This window comes from Girardinichthys multiradiatus, chromosome 6 (genome assembly GCF_021462225.1).
Source record: "Girardinichthys multiradiatus isolate DD_20200921_A chromosome 6, DD_fGirMul_XY1, whole genome shotgun sequence".
Classification (NCBI taxonomy): Eukaryota; Metazoa; Chordata; class Actinopteri; order Cyprinodontiformes; family Goodeidae; genus Girardinichthys; species Girardinichthys multiradiatus.
In genome coordinates this window covers 33,339,116-33,356,645 of record NC_061799.1, presented here as the reverse complement: position 1 = coordinate 33,356,645, position 17,530 = coordinate 33,339,116, and the positions used below count along the sequence as shown (strand labels likewise).

The 17,530-nt window shown below is 38.1% G+C and overlaps 1 protein-coding gene across 12 annotated transcripts in view; it reads left to right on the top strand.

Annotated features, from left to right (window-relative positions):
- ptprfb (protein tyrosine phosphatase receptor type Fb) overlaps positions 1 to 17,530 on the top strand; it is a 264,671-nt gene that overhangs the window by 43,047 nt on the left and 204,094 nt on the right. The window contains exon 2 of one of the 12 annotated variants that reach the window (XM_047368400.1): positions 3,011 to 3,157. The exons of the other annotated variants lie outside the window; for them this stretch is intronic. The gene's annotated coding sequence lies outside the window, so the exon portion shown is untranslated. The remainder of the gene's footprint in view (positions 1 to 3,010; positions 3,158 to 17,530) is intronic. 12 annotated transcript variants of the gene reach the window in all.

Sequence of the window (17,530 nt, the reverse complement as noted above, 5' to 3'; positions counted from 1 at the left end):
ACTTTGAATTACTATGCTGAAATTTAATAAAAGTCAGATGAGTTAGGAATACATGCTTTGATGCAATTCCTTAATTATCTGTAGGGTTTAAAACATATACCTCTATCAGAAAACCTGCAGCATGTTTTATTCTGTTTTTATGTGTTAAACTTCCTAAAATAAAAAATTGGAACTGATAAATTGTTATTGGCCAGGAAAAGCTTGATTGGTGCAGTACTACTCCTTTGTCTTTTAGTACTTTGGGAGTTTTGGCGATTTGTTTTCATGTGCAGAAAGGAGCTGTCTGCCAGAGAATATCTCGTCGTACTTGCCTTCGGGAAATTTGGGGACAAATCTAAATTGACTAAAATCAGCAGGTCTGCGAGCAACAAAAATCTGTTAACGGAAATAGGGCCCGAATCACTGTTCAGTGCATCTTTCCTGAAAATGAATGAGAAAGGGCTGAAGGTTTCAGATCCAGTTCTGTGCATTCAAAGGTGTGGCTTACAGCTATGCAAGCTGAGAATACCAGTCAGCGGTATTTAACGGCTCAATAACAAAAACCTCTTAATTCCTACTGTCATGCAACCATCATATTTCAAAATCCAGCTATGATCTGCACTGACAGCGTTTAAGTGCAGAGCAGATATTTTGTAGATTATCATTTACTTTCACTATGCTACAGTTGCTTTCAAGCCAAAGAAACAGTAAGAGCGAGCATTGTCTCCGATCTCTCTCATAAATGTTTTTCAACACGCTCTTCTAACTTTCTGAGGCATTTCACAAAGCTCAGTCAAGAGAGCATCAAATTAAACTGGTTGAGAAAACCAAATGGTTATTGTCACACTTGAGTCATTCAATTATTCCTTTTTCTCTTTAATGACCTTTCTGAAATCTCCAGTAATTTTAGAGCCTTGTAGTTTTGAGTAACTTCTGCCTTTTGCTATAAGGCCAGTCATCTCACTCACTTCAACCACTCAGGCTTCAATTATCCAGTATCTCTTCAGTGATAGAAGCCAAGCCGCCAGCGGTGGCTCTAGCAGACTGTGGGATTTTCCCCAGTGGACTTGAGTTTGGTTTTGAATCCGACTGATGTGATTTTACCCATTGTTTTGTTTGGTTTACCTAAAACACAGACTCAGCTAGTTAGAATTATTTCTCTAGGTTTATTTTAAAACAAAAAAGGTTTTGTGTAAGAATAGAAACTTAGTGACTCCACATCAGGCCTGGCACATACCTTTTCCAGTCGTGTAAATATATAACACTAGCCGAGCTGCTTTCTTTTTCCTAAAGTCTCTTTCACACATTCTGTTTATCCACTGGCAGCTGAATATTTTGGTGTCATGTGTGAATTACCCCCCTGGTGTTTTCTGCAACATTTTGTAACAGAAATCTGACCAGGTTGATTTAAGTAACATATAAGTTTTGCCTGTAACATGGCAGCGGTGTAAGTGGCTGCGGCCACAATAAACAGACTGCAGTGGTCTAATCTGGTTTCTCATCAATTACTAAAATCAACATGACAGATAATGTTTTTTATGTAAAGGTAAGGGCTGGTAAAAGTGCATAGTAAAATCATCAGCAGGAAGATGTAGAATGGATTTACAAAATTCAATTTAAAAATAGACTGAAATAGATTTCATTAAGCTCTATTTTTTTATCACCTACAAATTTTGCGTATTGGTTCCCAACCCAACTCTTCTGGCTTTGCTCATTCATTTCATCTTTTGCTCAATTCTTTACTCATTTCTTCAATTAAAGTGGAAATATTCAAACTTTTCTGTTTATGCATTAAAGAGCAGTCTATTAGTGAGCTGTTGCAAGTACTAGTAATATTCTACATGAATAATTTATAACCCTTGCCTAATTAATGTTAAAAGACCCGTCGGTAGTGTCAAATGCCTGCAACATGTTTCAATAAAACACAAGAAATAAAAAAAAAAGCTTGGTGTGTCTTTGCATTATGTTACATATAAAATATATTGTCTTTGTGTTCTTTTTGCTGCATTGAAGCCATCTATGACAAAAAGTGTACATAGGTTTAAGGTGACACAACACTAAATAGTTCATTGTGTCCAGCCAGCCAAAATTACTCCAAGAGCGCACTGATGGCTCAACAACATCTGAAGCACCAAAGGCCTCATGGGAGAGTTTCAAGAAAAAACCACAACAGAAAGGCCCATTTCACATTTCCCCAAAAACCATTATGATCCCCAAGACCCTAGGAAGAATATTTAGTGGAAAGATGAGTAAATGCTGGAACCATTTGGAAGGTGCTCATTGGTTGGTTTGGATAGCCTTTTTTACCCCCTAGTAAATTCATGTGGAAACTGTGCTTTATATTTACTCAGTTCATCTCTGAGATTAAACTTTGTTTCATCTGAAACACAAATCATTTTTGTGACAAAAAGCAACAGAAGACATCTGTGCACTTTATGTAACTATAGTTAGATTTGCAGGTAAAACTGTGTAACACTCAGCTGTCTCAAGTAAGCTGATTTCTCCTCTGTGTCGGAAAAGAGAAACAGTGTTTCTGTAATTTGATGTGGTGAATTAGAGAACCTTGATTTCCCCAGGTACAACACTCTGGGGGAACATAAATTTCTCTGCCTTTTGTCTGCCTTTCTAATCGCTTACAAGTGCACATATGCATGACAAAAGGCAGCAATCAGGGAAAGTAATGGCACTGAGTGGCCAGATGAAAGCACAGATCATTATATGAAAGCGGGCGTCACTACGTGTAATCAAAATAATTCTTCGCTCAGCTTAAACGAAAACATTGTGATCCCTTTGGTGGTCCCTCTTGGCAGTGCAAGCGCAATGCTGTGCTCCCCCCCACACTGAACTCACCCCACCCTTTGACCTTTTCATTAGACAAATAGGCCAGTCCATTCTCTAGGCTTCACTTGTGATTGACAGCATCTGACTGTTTCCGATGCCAACCGTGAGAAATGCAGAGACAAAGGGTCCGTCTCCTCCCCTCTCTCACGACTTCCTCTCTTTTCTTGCCTACCTTGTTTATTTCTCTCAGAAACAGAGCGCGTGTGATATCATATGTCCTCCGAGTGGTCCACACATATAACAAGAGGGTGGGACACAGCAGATGCAAATTTTCTCCATCCACTCCAGTCTTGCTTTTCAAGAGGAAGTTGAATGGATTGGTTACACTTTGCACAAGGTTGGTGGTAATGTGTTTTTTTCTCAGACACATGTTCATTCATTCCTTTGTGGATTTAAGCACATTACAGGAAATATTTGGAAGGTTAAGTCAATGCATTGGCGGCAGCTCCACAGCTGATGTTCCCACTATGTCTTCACATTCTTAGAGGAAGTGCTGTACAGGTCCTTCTCAAAATATTAGCATATTGTGATAAAGTTCATTATTTTCCATAATGTCATGATGAAAATTTAACATTCATATATTTTAGATTCATTGCACACTAACTGAAATATTTCAGGTCTTTTATTGTCTTAATACGGATGATTTTGGCATACAGCTCATGAAAACCCAAAATTCCTATCTCACAAAATTAGCATATCATTAAAAGGGTCTCTAAACGAGCTATGAACCTAATCATCTGAATCAACGAGTTAACTCTAAACACCTGCAAAAGATTCGTGAGGCCTTTAAAACTCCCAGCCTGGTTCATCACTCAAAACCCCAATCATGGGTAAGACTGCCGACCTGACTGCTGTCCAGAAGGCCTCTATTGACACCCTCAAGCAAGAGGGTAAGACACAGAAAGAAATTTCTGAACGAATAGGCTGTTCCCAGAGTGCTGTATCAAGGCACCTCAGTGGGAAGTCTGTGGGAAGGAAAAAGTGTGGCAGAAAACGCTGCACAACGAGAAGAGGTGACCGGACCCAGAGGAAGATTGTGGAGAAGGGCCGATTCCAGACCTTGGGGGACCTGCGGAAGCAGTGGACTGAGTCTGGAGTAGAAACATCCAGAGCCACCGTGCACAGGCGTGTGCAGGAAATGGGCTACAGGTGCCGCATTCCTCAGGTCAAGCCACTTTTGAACCAGAAACAGCGGCAGAAGCGCCTGACCTGGGCTACAGAGAAGCAGCACTGGACTGTTGCTCGGTGGTCCAAAGTACTTTTTCGGATGAAAGCAAATTCTGCATGTCATTCGGAAATCAAGGTGCCAGAGTCTGGAGGAAGACTGGGGAGAAGGAAATGCCAAAATGCCAGAAGTCCAGTGTCAAGTACCCACAGTCAGTGATGGTCTGGGGTGCCGTGTCAGCTGCTGGTGTTGGTCCACTGTGTTTTATCAAGGGCAGGGTCAATGCAGCTAGCTATCAGGAGATTTTGGAGCACTTCATGCTTCCATCTGCTGAAAAGCTTTATGGAGATGAAGATTTCATTTTTCAGCACGACCTGGCACCTGCTCACAGTGCCAAAACCACTGGCAAATGGTTTACGGACCATGGTATCACTGTGCTCAATTGGCCTGCCAACTCTCCTGACCTGAACCCCATAGAGAATCTGTGGGATATTGTGAAGAAAACGTTGAGAGACTCAAGACCCAACACTCTGGATGAGCTAAAGGCCGCTATCGAAGCATCCTGGGCCTCCATAAGACCTCAGCAGTGCCACAGGCTGATTGCCTCCATGCCACGCCGCATTGAAGCAGTCATTTCTGCAAAAGGATTCCCGACCAAGTATTGAGTGCATAACTGTACATGATTATTTGAAGGTTGACGTTTTTTGTATTAAAAACACTTTTCTTTTATTGGTCGGATGAAATATGCTAATTTTGTGAGATAGGAATTTTGGGTTTTCATGAGCTGTATGCCAAAATCATCCATATTAAGACAATAAAAGACCTGAAATATTTCAGTTAGTGTGCAATGAATCTAAAATATATGAATGTTAAATTTTCATCATGACATTATGGAAAATAATTAACTTTATCACAATATGCTAATATTTTGAGAAGGACCTGTAGTTTGGTTGATAGAGAATAGGACAACATAAGCATCATCTGGCATACCTAAATAAGGGTGTGACAATACATCCACCTCATTAGACAAGATGACACAGTATTAGGTCCATATTTAAATTTTTGTGGGGAAAACTAAGAATTCAAATAATTTTTTACTAATAAAGAAAACGTTTAACAGGTCACAAACTTTATTTTCTGTAATCGGTGTAAAATAATATTGCTGAGGTTTGTCTACTTCATATATTGTGGTTTTTATGCTTGTTTACTTCTAAGGTCCAAAAATCATTGGAAATGTTTCCTTTTTGAGGCTTCACAAAATGTTTTACTAATCCCAAAGTGTGTTTTAAAGAATCTCTCAGAATAGGCTTACAAAACTGTCGTCATAGAGTTCCTCCCCTTTAAATTCCTGTTAATGAGATGCCAGAGAAGGTTCCAGAGGAAATAGAATTTTATCTCACTGCATAAGCTAGCGCCTTCCCTCCCCCACCTGTTGCTGCGCACTGCAGGTTTACAAAAAAGGTTATGTTGTCTGTGGTCACAAGTAAACCACAAGCAGACCCTGATGGTGCAAAAACTATAGGAGTGCCACCCATGAATCATATTGTTAGTCTCGTGGCCTAATTGCCTAAATGACTTGACTTTGGTAGTTATGCCATGAGAATAACGATATGCAACACTGTTTTAAAACAACAGTTGGCAAGTTATAAACTGGATTTCTGTTAAGCAGCAGACTGCATGCTTGGTACCTATAAGCAGATAACCTCACTTATTAACCAGATAATCAATCAAACTGTGACCTGCTGTATTTTATTAGAAAAAAGCGGGAAAAGGGTAAAATACTCAATAAATACTGGGAATGTGTTAATTGCATATTGAAGTCAAAATAACAATAAATAAATGCTAGTACACAACATAGTTATTAATGTAATCATATATTTGAGCTTCGAATAAAATCAGTTACATTGTGTCATCTTGTTGTGTTTGAGTTGTTGCGCAAATATAATGGGACCCTGGCACTTCTATTCAAAATCATCACATAAGAATCTAATACTGGCCTATGCTTTGTTCAGAATTATCAGGTTATGGGTTGATCAGTCCAAGATAAACGAAAAAGGATTTAATCCAGTCCAGAAGACTCTTTATCTTTCTTTTCTTTAATTTTAGAATTAGGGGCAATAGGAAGCTCAGCAACAGATGCTAACTTTAGCATTGTTAGCAGCTAACATTTAGCAAGTTGAGGTAGTCTACCACAGTTTACAAATAATTGTAATTTCTCTCTTTCTGTATCTCTCAAATGATCTAAAAGTGGTTTGGGCTTCTTTAATTTTTTTGTAACCAAGTGCGGTCAGGCAACTTATCTTTTAATCAGACAACAACTCAAGAACTACTTCCTGTCTTTGTTTAAAATAAAAGTCTCCCTAAAGCACTCATATTAAGTTCTGGGAGCTTTCTGGGGCTCATAATTGCTTAAACTTTGACAGGCAATGTTGTACTTTTAATATTGTAAGATCTTATGCCACAAAATATTGTTACACCCCTCTTGATTATTGTACATTGATCCAGTTCAGGTTTGACTTTGATTTTGAACCAACCATCATGAAATGATGTACAAAGAAAAATAACAGTGTATTAGAAAAAAAAAAAAGAAGCTATGGCTGGCAAGATGCAAACTATTTATAAGCACTGTTGGAACCATCCATCCACACCATGACTGGCTAACCATTAGCCGCTAACGATGCTAAAGTTAGCATCTGCTTTAAAACTTCCTGTCGCTGCTACACTAAGGGTCTGTTGCACAATCTATAATGAAATAAGTGCCTGCTTATTTCCAGTTAAAATGTAAAACACTGAGACTTTTGTCAGTGTGCAAATGTGCCCATATGGTGCTGATTTTGGTTATGAGATTATACTTTTCAGCTTTATTTATATGTATTAAGCGTCTTGTTTTTATATTACAAATCATTACATGAGCACCACAACTTTTTTTCCCCCTGTCTCATTCACATTTGTGTCTGTGTCAGCTGTCAGACTGCTGCACCTGGTTAACGCACTGCAGTGATGGCTGTTGCAATTTATACCTGGTAAAAGCTTATATTTTGAGCACAGTCGTATAAATATATTTTCATCATGCAACAGGCTTCTTTTTCCCTCTCTCTGCAGCAGAATGGGTGCAATATCCCAAAGTCGCTCTATTTTCAGAACATGATTTTTTTTGTTTTTTGAAAAGATTGACCTAAAAGGTTTAAAATGGAGTAAAAATTTGTTTAGTGTTTTGGGATGACTCAAATCTCTGTTTATTTTTATTATCATTACCAATATTTAGGTGCATTTTTTCACTATGGGCATTGCCTGTCACATTGCTGGTGATGCTCTGAATTTCCCCACTGAGTGATAAATAAAGGATTATTCTGTCATTCAGCGCCACCGCTTTTAAATTTAGGCTCGTCTTAACTGTTTTCGTATTTGCATCGATGGAGAATGTTGGGTTAGGGAATTAGAAAACATTTATTCTTGTGGGTAAAATAAGATTAATGGAGTCAACCTAACATTTCATCACCGTTTTAAAAATTATGGCTTTAAAACCGCAAAAAAAAAAATTGTCATGAATTTTGTTTTAATGAGAGGCAAAAGAAATGGCTAAAGAGAGAACTTCTCTCCCACTATATTGAGCATACAGTACTTCTCTCCCTCCTCGCACTCGTTTGCTGTGCACTGTTTGTCAGCTGGCCACATAAAAGCAACTACCCTTCTCTCTACCTTTTACGTACAGAAAAGGATGTTTGGAAATAGTTCCAGTCTTTTAAAATATGAACAATCACTAGAGAAGGCTATTTATTACTACTATTAGGACAACAGGGTTATAAAGCTAAAAGCTGGTTGACAAGGTGTTTGAAATAAAAGTGATTAGATGGCGTACAGTAGATCTAAATCTCCATATTTAGTGATTCTAGTTATGTGTGGAGTATACATCAACTCATGAAGTCATTTGAGGCAAATTTGCGACAGTGTCTGTGGACTGTGAACTTAAAATATTATTGCAATATTTTGTTGTATTTCTTATTGTGACTTTTATTGTTATAACAAGGATTGTTTAAAATTCATTGCAGACTTTATTTTGCAATTGATTGCAAGGGTATTACTGCTTGTCTGTGCGCATAGTCCGAGCCCAACACCAGTTAAATTAGGTACAAAGGTTGTGACAAACAGCACTCAATAATTTGATTTAATCCTGTTTTTAATATAGTGGTATTTTTTGATGCTCCTATTGAACCAACAGTGGAAACAAATAGTAAAAGTAACAATTGTAACCATATTCTGAGTTTTAGGGGTTTATCAACATAGACCATTAAAGTTAATTGGCATCACGATGAAACACATTTCTTACTTCGATAATATTTTTTCCCAGATAAATATAAGCAATGTAATAATTGTCAATCCATAGTCCACAATGGATTAAATACTTTTAATATATGCCAGGGAGATCTAGGTATTATCTGTATATTTTAAGCATTTATTTTTGATACAGAGAAGCTGTTATTTTCACACAAGTTTATTATACAGTTGGAATCTCATTGTGGCTCATGCATAGTCCTTGGGTCCTTTCAGTAATTATAACAGACTGAAAGAGGTGCCTTAGTGCTGCAACAGTGTAGTCTTGACATAAGCTGGCGCGATGCAATCAGTTTGTTAACAACATAATCTTTGACCGGTAAGTTGTTTCTATACCCTGCCTCCCACTCCACACATCCTCGTCATCCCGGTTTTGCAACTACCTGTGTGGTTGACTTAACTTCAACCCCATGAACAGATAAAAGTATGATGATGAATGAAGATTTTCTTCCACGAGGTCCACCAAGTTGATCATAATTAAAGACACTGCTGCAGGAAGTACAATTTAAAAGGAGAAGTTGTAAAGGTTCCTCTTTTTTTGGCTATTTCTAACCTCTGCCCCTGACTTTGCCTGTGTTGCTCTGATGTGCATGAAATTAAAATGTTTCATTTGTACCTCTTTTACTTGAGCTGCTGGGATAGCTTCACCGGATGTGCTGCATCCATATATTTAATAACTGTGTTTTGCCTGAATTTTAATAAAGGGGTTTTATACAAAACAGGCAAAGGTTCAATGCATGTTTTTGCTGAAACTACTGTAATGCATTTTTTTAAACATGTTTTTGATTTTGGGGACTCACATATATTTCAAGACAAGTGACAGTAATTACTAGTCCTATGTAGGAGTCTTAATTTACATATATCATGCAATATTTCTTACACTTTGCAGAAAATGTGCAGACTAAATGAACAGATTTCTCAGGATCACACGACATTACCAAATTGGTTTTCTCCTCATTGTTGGAAGAAAACCACTCTCAGAAGGGATGTTTGCACCCTCCTCTCCCTGCAGCTCGTTTTGGTGCAGACACGGCTGATGGTTTTGAAAGAACAGGCCTGAGGGAATGCAGTGCTCACGTCTGATGTCATATCTTCCTGGTCCAGCACTTGTTCTTTTGGAGCTCTGTCGAACCAATCCCGCTCCCCACACTTACCAGACCCTCAGGCTCCTCTTTGATCTCCCTTAACAAGCAGGACAGCAGTTCAAGCATCTTGTTATATTTGACTGTTTAATCCATCAAATATGTTTGTCTCAGCAATGGGCTAATGAAACATCTCTATTTAGGCCTTTGCCACTAATGGATGAGTCTTGTGATGGCAGGGGAATGTAAAAAAAAAGTAGGGCATGAAATATTAAAATATTAAATGAACGATTGTTTCTGCACGTTGAGCTTGCCCTTATGCTGTTAAGTGTAATGCTGATTTTCCTCAGCTTGGCGAACATAGTGTGACATTACATTCACATTTGGCCTGGAATTCGGATATCATGTTGTGGTTGTTAGACGATGTTTTACACAATTTCAGGCGGGCAAAGAATGTGGACTCCTGACTCAGCCTTTTAGGTTGCGCCCCCCTGCTTGCATGTCCAATACAATCTACTGTTTCAGCCCCCTGTGGCTAAAATGCCAAGCCACTAAGCAAAATGTCTCAACTAATTAGGAGCTTTAGAGGAAAGCTGTAGAAATGCATCATATGACTAACTTTTCTGTCTTCCCTCTTTCTTTTTCTCAGAACTTCCATTTTAGCTGTACATTTTCGGCAAATAAAACCAAACACTTTGTATTCCTGCCTCCCAGATGAACTCCAATCCTACAACTGGGATATTTGATATGGTTAATATCATGGCAGCTTGCTCATAAACCAGGTCTTTGTTTAAACTTCCAATGGAGAAAGGTCATACAAATTTGATTATCATTACAGTTAAATTAATTTCTATCACATCCGTTGTTCTTTTCCTCGCGTCTGTTATGAAATCCCACCGAGGCTCGAACATTGTTTCAGCTAATAGAATTTCTACGCTCTTCAAGGGCTGTTTCAGCTCCTCACAGACATTTTACTGGTTCACGATCTCGGTTCTGCTGCTCCAAGACATTCTGTGAATCTGATCTGTGTTTCAAAGCCGTTTGTTTTTTCGTCCCACTGTCACTAGATCTTTTTTTTTAATATTGAAAGAACTTTGAATTAACTCTGAGCCTATTTATGCCTTTTGGGAGCGGGTCCTTTTGTCTCCCAGTAACATCTTTTGTTACTCAAAACAAAGCCACCTAGATTCTACATAAAACCCACAGAGGATGGGGGGGGACGTTTCGTTTTCATCGTGATGCAGGGACTATCAGAAGTATTTTTCAGGTTTTGTTCATTCCACAACAATGCAGGATGATTTAATGTTTTTCTTTTTAGATTGTGTAGGTTTGTGTTGTTGTTCCAGAGATTAATACATAAGAAAACTGCTTTGGGCCTTTCTCTAACTTGTCAAACCAAATTCGTACCTGGACTTTGGATATCTGTTCTTTTGAATTGATGTTTTTTTACACATCTAGTATTAGGACTACAGGGTCCATAAGCAGTTTGGAAAGGTTTGACATTTTATGTCAATATGTTTCAGCTCTGGATAAGTTTGGAAAATGAATATAGAGCATGGGAAAATATTTGTATTTTCAGACTTATTAACTAAATGATCCATCCATCCATCCATCCATCCATCCATCCATCCATCCATCCAAAATCAAGCACAAAACAATAACATTAAAAGAGAAAGTCTGAGTTCCTCTATAAATGAGAATAAGGTCGATGTTTTATTCAATTTGTGGAATCTGTTCTTACCTTTTATCAAGCTCACAGTAGCAGAAATAGAAGATTTTTTCAGTCTGTTTGTACTACAATGCGGCATCCTATACCTCTTTCCTGAAGGTAGCAGGACTACAGTCAGCCAAGATGGTTTTAGCCGTCTTATGAGATTAGTAGAGGGCACAAAGCTCATTCGGGGGGTGTTTTACTCCATACGTTTACAATACCCTGCAGACGATTCGTGTTTTTAACTGAAAGTGACCCATGCCAGCAGACAAAACAAAAGGTAAGAACAGACTCAACAAAACAAGAATAAAACATCGACCTTAAAAGCACAATTGACATTAAAATACCTCCATCCCTCCATCCTCATTACTGAAAAAAAAAGCTATTTTAATTTATAGAGGTGAAATTGTAACTTTCTTTTTAAAGGTGGAGCTGATAATTCCCACCTTATGACTGTGATCCTTCAGTCTTCGCACCTTTTGCCGTTTGCATAGAAGTTTGACATACATGATACCAGGAGATGGATTTCCCAGCCTGCCTGGCTCTGAAGTAATGGGAATCTGAAGCGTAACAAATGGCGGTGCCAGTACAGGACTGGCTCTGCAAGATGTGCAGGTGGTCCCTCCATTCCCCTTGTCAGCTCCCCCACTGCTCCCCCAAAGTGGCCATGGAGACTTGAGCAAGATTATTTTGGAGTTCAGGTTACAGACCAGCTCTTTCACAACCCATTAGTCACACTCCCAATTTCTGTGATGGGAATTTTTTTTACTGTCTTCTCACATTTTGTAAATGTATACAGAGCTTTTCCCCTTCATACTTGAAAGGCCACAGCATGTTTTTGTAATTTCTTGTCTGCTCTGATTACTTTCATCTTAACTGTTGGTGGTGGTTTGTGGTGGTGGGGGCTCTGTGGAAAACTGATGTCATTTAGCCTTTTCTGCTGAAAATTACAGCGTGCTCTCCATTTGACATGAATTATGAATAAAAGGTTTAAAGCGGAGTTAACAGGAAATGTTCGCTTCACATCTCAAGGAGTTCAAAGGATTTTCCCTTAAGACGGGTTTTTTGTTTCCTTTTAAATCGTGGCCCTCACTGAGCCGATAATGTGTATTGATTGGATTTTGCTGCTGTGTTTGCTAATGGATGCCATTGTTATTTGATATCTTCTCTCCCCCCCCCCCCCCCACAAAAAAAAAAGACAAAAAGACCCACAATCACTCTTGCAATCTGTACAGTTAATTAGCTCCATTGGATGACATAAGGAAAAACTTAACCTAAAAGCATCGCTGAGCAAATGTACAGCCGGATAATTTGCCAGATTTGTTACTATGTCTCAGCTGTCTGGCGTGTAGATGTTGAGCCCTTGTCGGATCTAATTGTTAAGATCTGAGATGCCGAGACTAACTTGCTGATGGAAATTTTTGTCATATTTTGCCTCAGGGACTAACTTTGCTCCCTCACTTGTTGGTTAGTGTGTAGCTGCTTGATTTAAATTAGCAATTTAGTTTAGGCTTTTTGACATGTAGACTAATTTTCATAGTCACCTAAGGGACAGGGGGATGGTTTAATTCAGCAGTGTACATATTTAGGTGCACGGTAGCTTGTCCGCCCACAAGTCCTGGCCATCTGGTGACAAATTTGCTCCTCGGGAAAGTTTGGATGAGGATTTTTCTGAATGCTTATTTTTCCCCTAAGAGGAATTTATTGCCATGTGAATGCACAACATGGACAAAACATGCAGAAACACATGTGTAGTGTAATGTTAGTTAATCTAATATAAATGCACTCTGTGACGTTTTTGTATTGTGGATTATTTGCGCTTTTTAAGTTTAAACCAGGTTAAGAAATAATTGTTTTAACAAAATCACGAGTACTACACTAATTGGCTCCACTGCATCTAATACATAATACAGAGACTTTCCACAGGATTTAGGTCGGGAAAATGTGATGGTCATAGTAAAGAGTTGTCTGTTGATGAATACTTTAGATTGTACTAGTAACTCCTTCTCTAGCTGTCAGAGTTTGAGCGACATCCAAAAGTGATTCTACAGTGATAAGCTGTATTTGAAATACAGTTGGGCTGGACCAGAATGGATTGCACAGAAACTTAGGTTGTAATTCAATTTCAAAGCCCTGTTTAGTAACAGAGGCATCAATAAAATAATCTACATACCTAAGAATAGAAAATATGTTTCTTGTTATGCTAAATTATGCCTAGTGTTGCTAATCTGCATCGTAACAAAATTATTTTTTAAGATTATTTCTGTATGTGCTTTATTCAAACTAACAATCATTATAGAATTTAATATCTGGTTGATGGTAAAATAACAAAAAATGAATTTATTGTAATATAAAAATAAATACATTGAGCCATTAAGGGGTAAACAAACCGAATTATGACATATTTGAAGTTTTCTGATAAAAGTGCACCAGATTTCTATGTAAATCTTCTTTGTTTTTTCAGGATACTCTGGAAGGAGGAAGGATAAAATAGGCTTCTCACTCACTGGCCAGTAGCTACAAGTGGGCCTTTGTGTCATGTGTAACTTGTACCCCAGTGAAATTAAATTAATTAAATGCTCCTAACAGCTTGGATAATCTTAAAAATGTCTTGTATGAGTTAAAAATATTCATTACATTTATTAGAGATTTTTAATAGGTGCCAATAAGTTTTTAACGGTGTTTTTTTAATCAAGAATGAAGCGTTTGCTCTTAACGGCATACATGTACTCCAATTAAAATGTTTTTCTTTGTTTTTTAGTTTCCACTCTAAAATTATTATTTTCCAATAAAATATTCACTTATTTCAAGGCTTTTTAGGTAGGGTTGCCATTAGCTTCTGCCACTGAAGTAGCAAAAAACCATGCAAGTTAATCACAGAAAAACAAATGTTAATTAAATTTTTATATTTTTTAATAACTACTGTATCACAGACCTACTTGACTTCATAATTATTTTTCAACTGCAATTCTTCTAGTATTTAATAAAAATATTTAAAAACACTTTAAAAATATGCAGAGACCACAGTTTAATGCAGATGTTTCATCCTGTCATATCTCATTAACAGCTAGAAAAAACTGTGATTACCTTCTATATGTTGGATTTTAATTTAAATGTAACAAACGTGTTTAAAAAGCAAATCTTGCAGTAGATCCGTATGCACGGATGAAATTTAAAAGTCAAATGAGGAGGCATCAGCGCGATCTTGTGCATCATTCTTGCTGCCCTGTTATTGTCAGAGATGAAGTGAACCTTACTATGGAGAACCAAGGGCTCTGAAGATCCTTCTCTTGGAAGTTTAGGCAAAGTAAAAGGACTGAACTTATATAGCGCTTTTCCAGTCATACAGACCGCTCAAAGCAATTTTACACTAGAGCCACATTCACCCAATGGCACTCACTAACGCTCACACATTCATACACCGATACGCAGATCGGTAGGCAACTTGAGGTTAAGTGCCTTGGCCAGGGGCACACCGACATATGGCAGGAGGGAGCTGGAATCGAACCCACAACCTTCTGATTGCAAGATGACTATTCTTCCTACTGAGCCACAGTCGCCCCATCATGAGATGCTGGGAAAAATGGGATCAGCTGCGTAGCTCAGTCACTTCTCCTATAGCCATTACAGCAGACCAACTTTGCACCTCTATGATCAGAGACCGTGATGGCACGCTGTGTTTACTGGGGAGCAAGGACCGGTTCGTGACTTTCTGCATGGAGCTGACCTCCTGGCTCAAATATTTGATTTCAGGCTGGGGGAGAGAGTCTTTTAGTGCGACCAGCGTGGTGGCCCACTTAATGTCACGCTGGTGTGTCAGACAGTTAGGAGCCTTAATGGAACTTAGTAACTCTAGGAATGTGGATCCATTTGCCAGCCCTATTATGAAATTGTGAACATCCTGATAGGAAACCTCATAGTGAAGAAACAAGAACTGTCAAATAAAATTGTAAAAATATGTGAACCTGACCTCCAGGAAACCTCTAAAATGCTATCATGGGATGAGGGTTAGGACATTTGTGACAAAATAGCGCAGGTTTAAAGCCTAATGTATGAATTCTTCTTGAAATTTTCCACATTCTCTTATATTGGAGCCACAAACTTCATTGTATATTATTGGGATTTAATGTGATATAACATCACAAAGTAGCTCATAACCATGAAGTGGAAGCAAATACCAAATCTTTTTCAAATAAAAATCTGAAAAGTGTAGTTTGCATTTATATTCAGTTCCCTTTACTATGATCCCCCTAAATAAAGTCTAGAGCAACAAACATAAGTCTCCTAATTTGTAGAGTCAAATCTCTATAAATGCAGCAGTTCTTTGAAGGCCTCAGAGGTTTGCTAGACAACATGAGGAATCAAACAGTAAATGAAGACCAAGGAATGCAGAAGACAGTTCAGGGAGAAAGCCCCGGAGAATTTTAAAGCAGATGTTAGGGTATGAAACTATATCCAAAGCTGTGAACCATTCAATCAATCATCTGACTTTTTTAAGAAAGTGGCACTGCCCTACACTTTAACCTATAGGCCGGGCAAGGAGAGCATTACTGGGCCAAGCTGTCAAGATGCCCAATTTAGCTCCGGAGGAGCTGCAGAAATCCACAACTCAGGTGGGACAATCTGTTAATAGTATTAGTCGTGCAATCCACAAATCAAGTCTTTAATATACTTAATCACTTTAAGTATATTAAAGGTTTTGATTGCCACTTGACAAAAGGTGCCACAAATCGTGATTTAATATTTTGCAGGGTACTGACGTTTTCCTGAAAACACCATCACTATGATGAAACATGGTAGTGGAAGCATCATAGTGTTGGGTCGTGTTTTTTCTTTCAGCAGGGACAGGGAAGCTGGACACAGTTGGAGCTAAAAACGAGGCAATTAAGGAAGAAAACCAGCTTAGAGGCATGAAAAGATATTAGACTGGTTAGGAGATTCATGTAAACAAACAACCAGAGCTGCAACAAAGTGTAAAAAAGTTCAAGGAGTATGAATACTTTATCTGTAAGTGGAAGTCAATTATGGCACATGAAACTGTTTTTGTTTTGTTTTTTTAGCTATATTTACAAAGTGTTTTAGGTAGTTATGCATTTGTGTGATTTGTGAGATTAATCGCTCCACGTCTCCCTAAAGTTAACGGAGGTTAAAGAGAAACAAAGACTTCATGTGTGAAGTTGTATAAAAATATAATAAAAGTACATGGTTTTGCATCTTGTGCTTTAGATGTGGAATAATAGGAAAGTGTTGCTGTCCTTTTAATTTCTGTTTTGCGCTGTTGTTTGATCTCTTTACCCACATGAAGGATTGTCTGGTGTTTAACATCAGTCTGTTAGCTTGATTCCACTGCTAGCATCCCAGAGGTCCTACAGAGCTTTGACTTCACGCTGAAGGCAGAGATATAAGTGAAACAATTTTTGAGACTTGGTGTGTTTTCATCTTTAAAAACTCTTACATGCTTCTTTTTGAAATCTTCAACAATGACTGAAAGTTATTTTGTACATAGTTATCTATAAGAAACAAAGCCTTTGTTCAGAATATGTGCTACTAAAAGATTTTTCTTCTATTTAATGTTTCTGTTTGGCTTTCCTCTTGACTTTGTCCTGCACTTTAACACTTGATTGCTATTCCAGGGGTAAAAGCAAAGATTTTGGGACGTTTATAAAATTGCACTCTCCGTGGAACACTTAAGCTGTGATCTTTGTCAGGACAAGTTGTCTCCTTTAGAAATGAAGTCATACTTTGACGAGACAGACCAATGCTCTTAACTCAGTCCAATTTATGTGCCAAACACCAGAAATTCAGAGATGAGCATTAGCAGGTACTGCCCTTACAAATGAAGCTAAATTGGAACACAGGGAAATGACTGCCTTTCTTCTCCATTAGCACTCAGATTAATCCACTCATTTGTTCTCTGTAAATTTATGAAGCGCTATAATAAGAAGTTTTATGTTGAATATTTCATTGCCTTAATTATTTTGGGATAGCGTTTTATTCACTAGAAGTCCATTTGTTTCCCCCTGATTTGAATAGATAATGATCACTATTTCATGAAACTGTGCTATAGGTTTAGGTTGCTGCTAAGTTTTGTCATTCAGTTGTTTGGTTTGCACAGACATATTACTAAGCAACTCCTTTATAATGCCAAACTTGATACTATTGCTGTAAGAAATGTGTATTTTTTCTATTCCTTTCCACCTTCAGCTGGAATTATTGGAACCAGAGACTCATTTTAATACAAAATACCAACATGTATTTTCTGTCTGGAAGCTATAGAGTGATGATTTTGCCATTGTTTTGGTCAACAGTGGGCCCTTATTCTTCCTTGTCAGTCAAGCCATTGTTAAGAGAGAAGAGACCCCGCAAATGCAAAATGGCACAAGTGATGTATTACTCTTTCATTTGACAGCCCTTTCATCT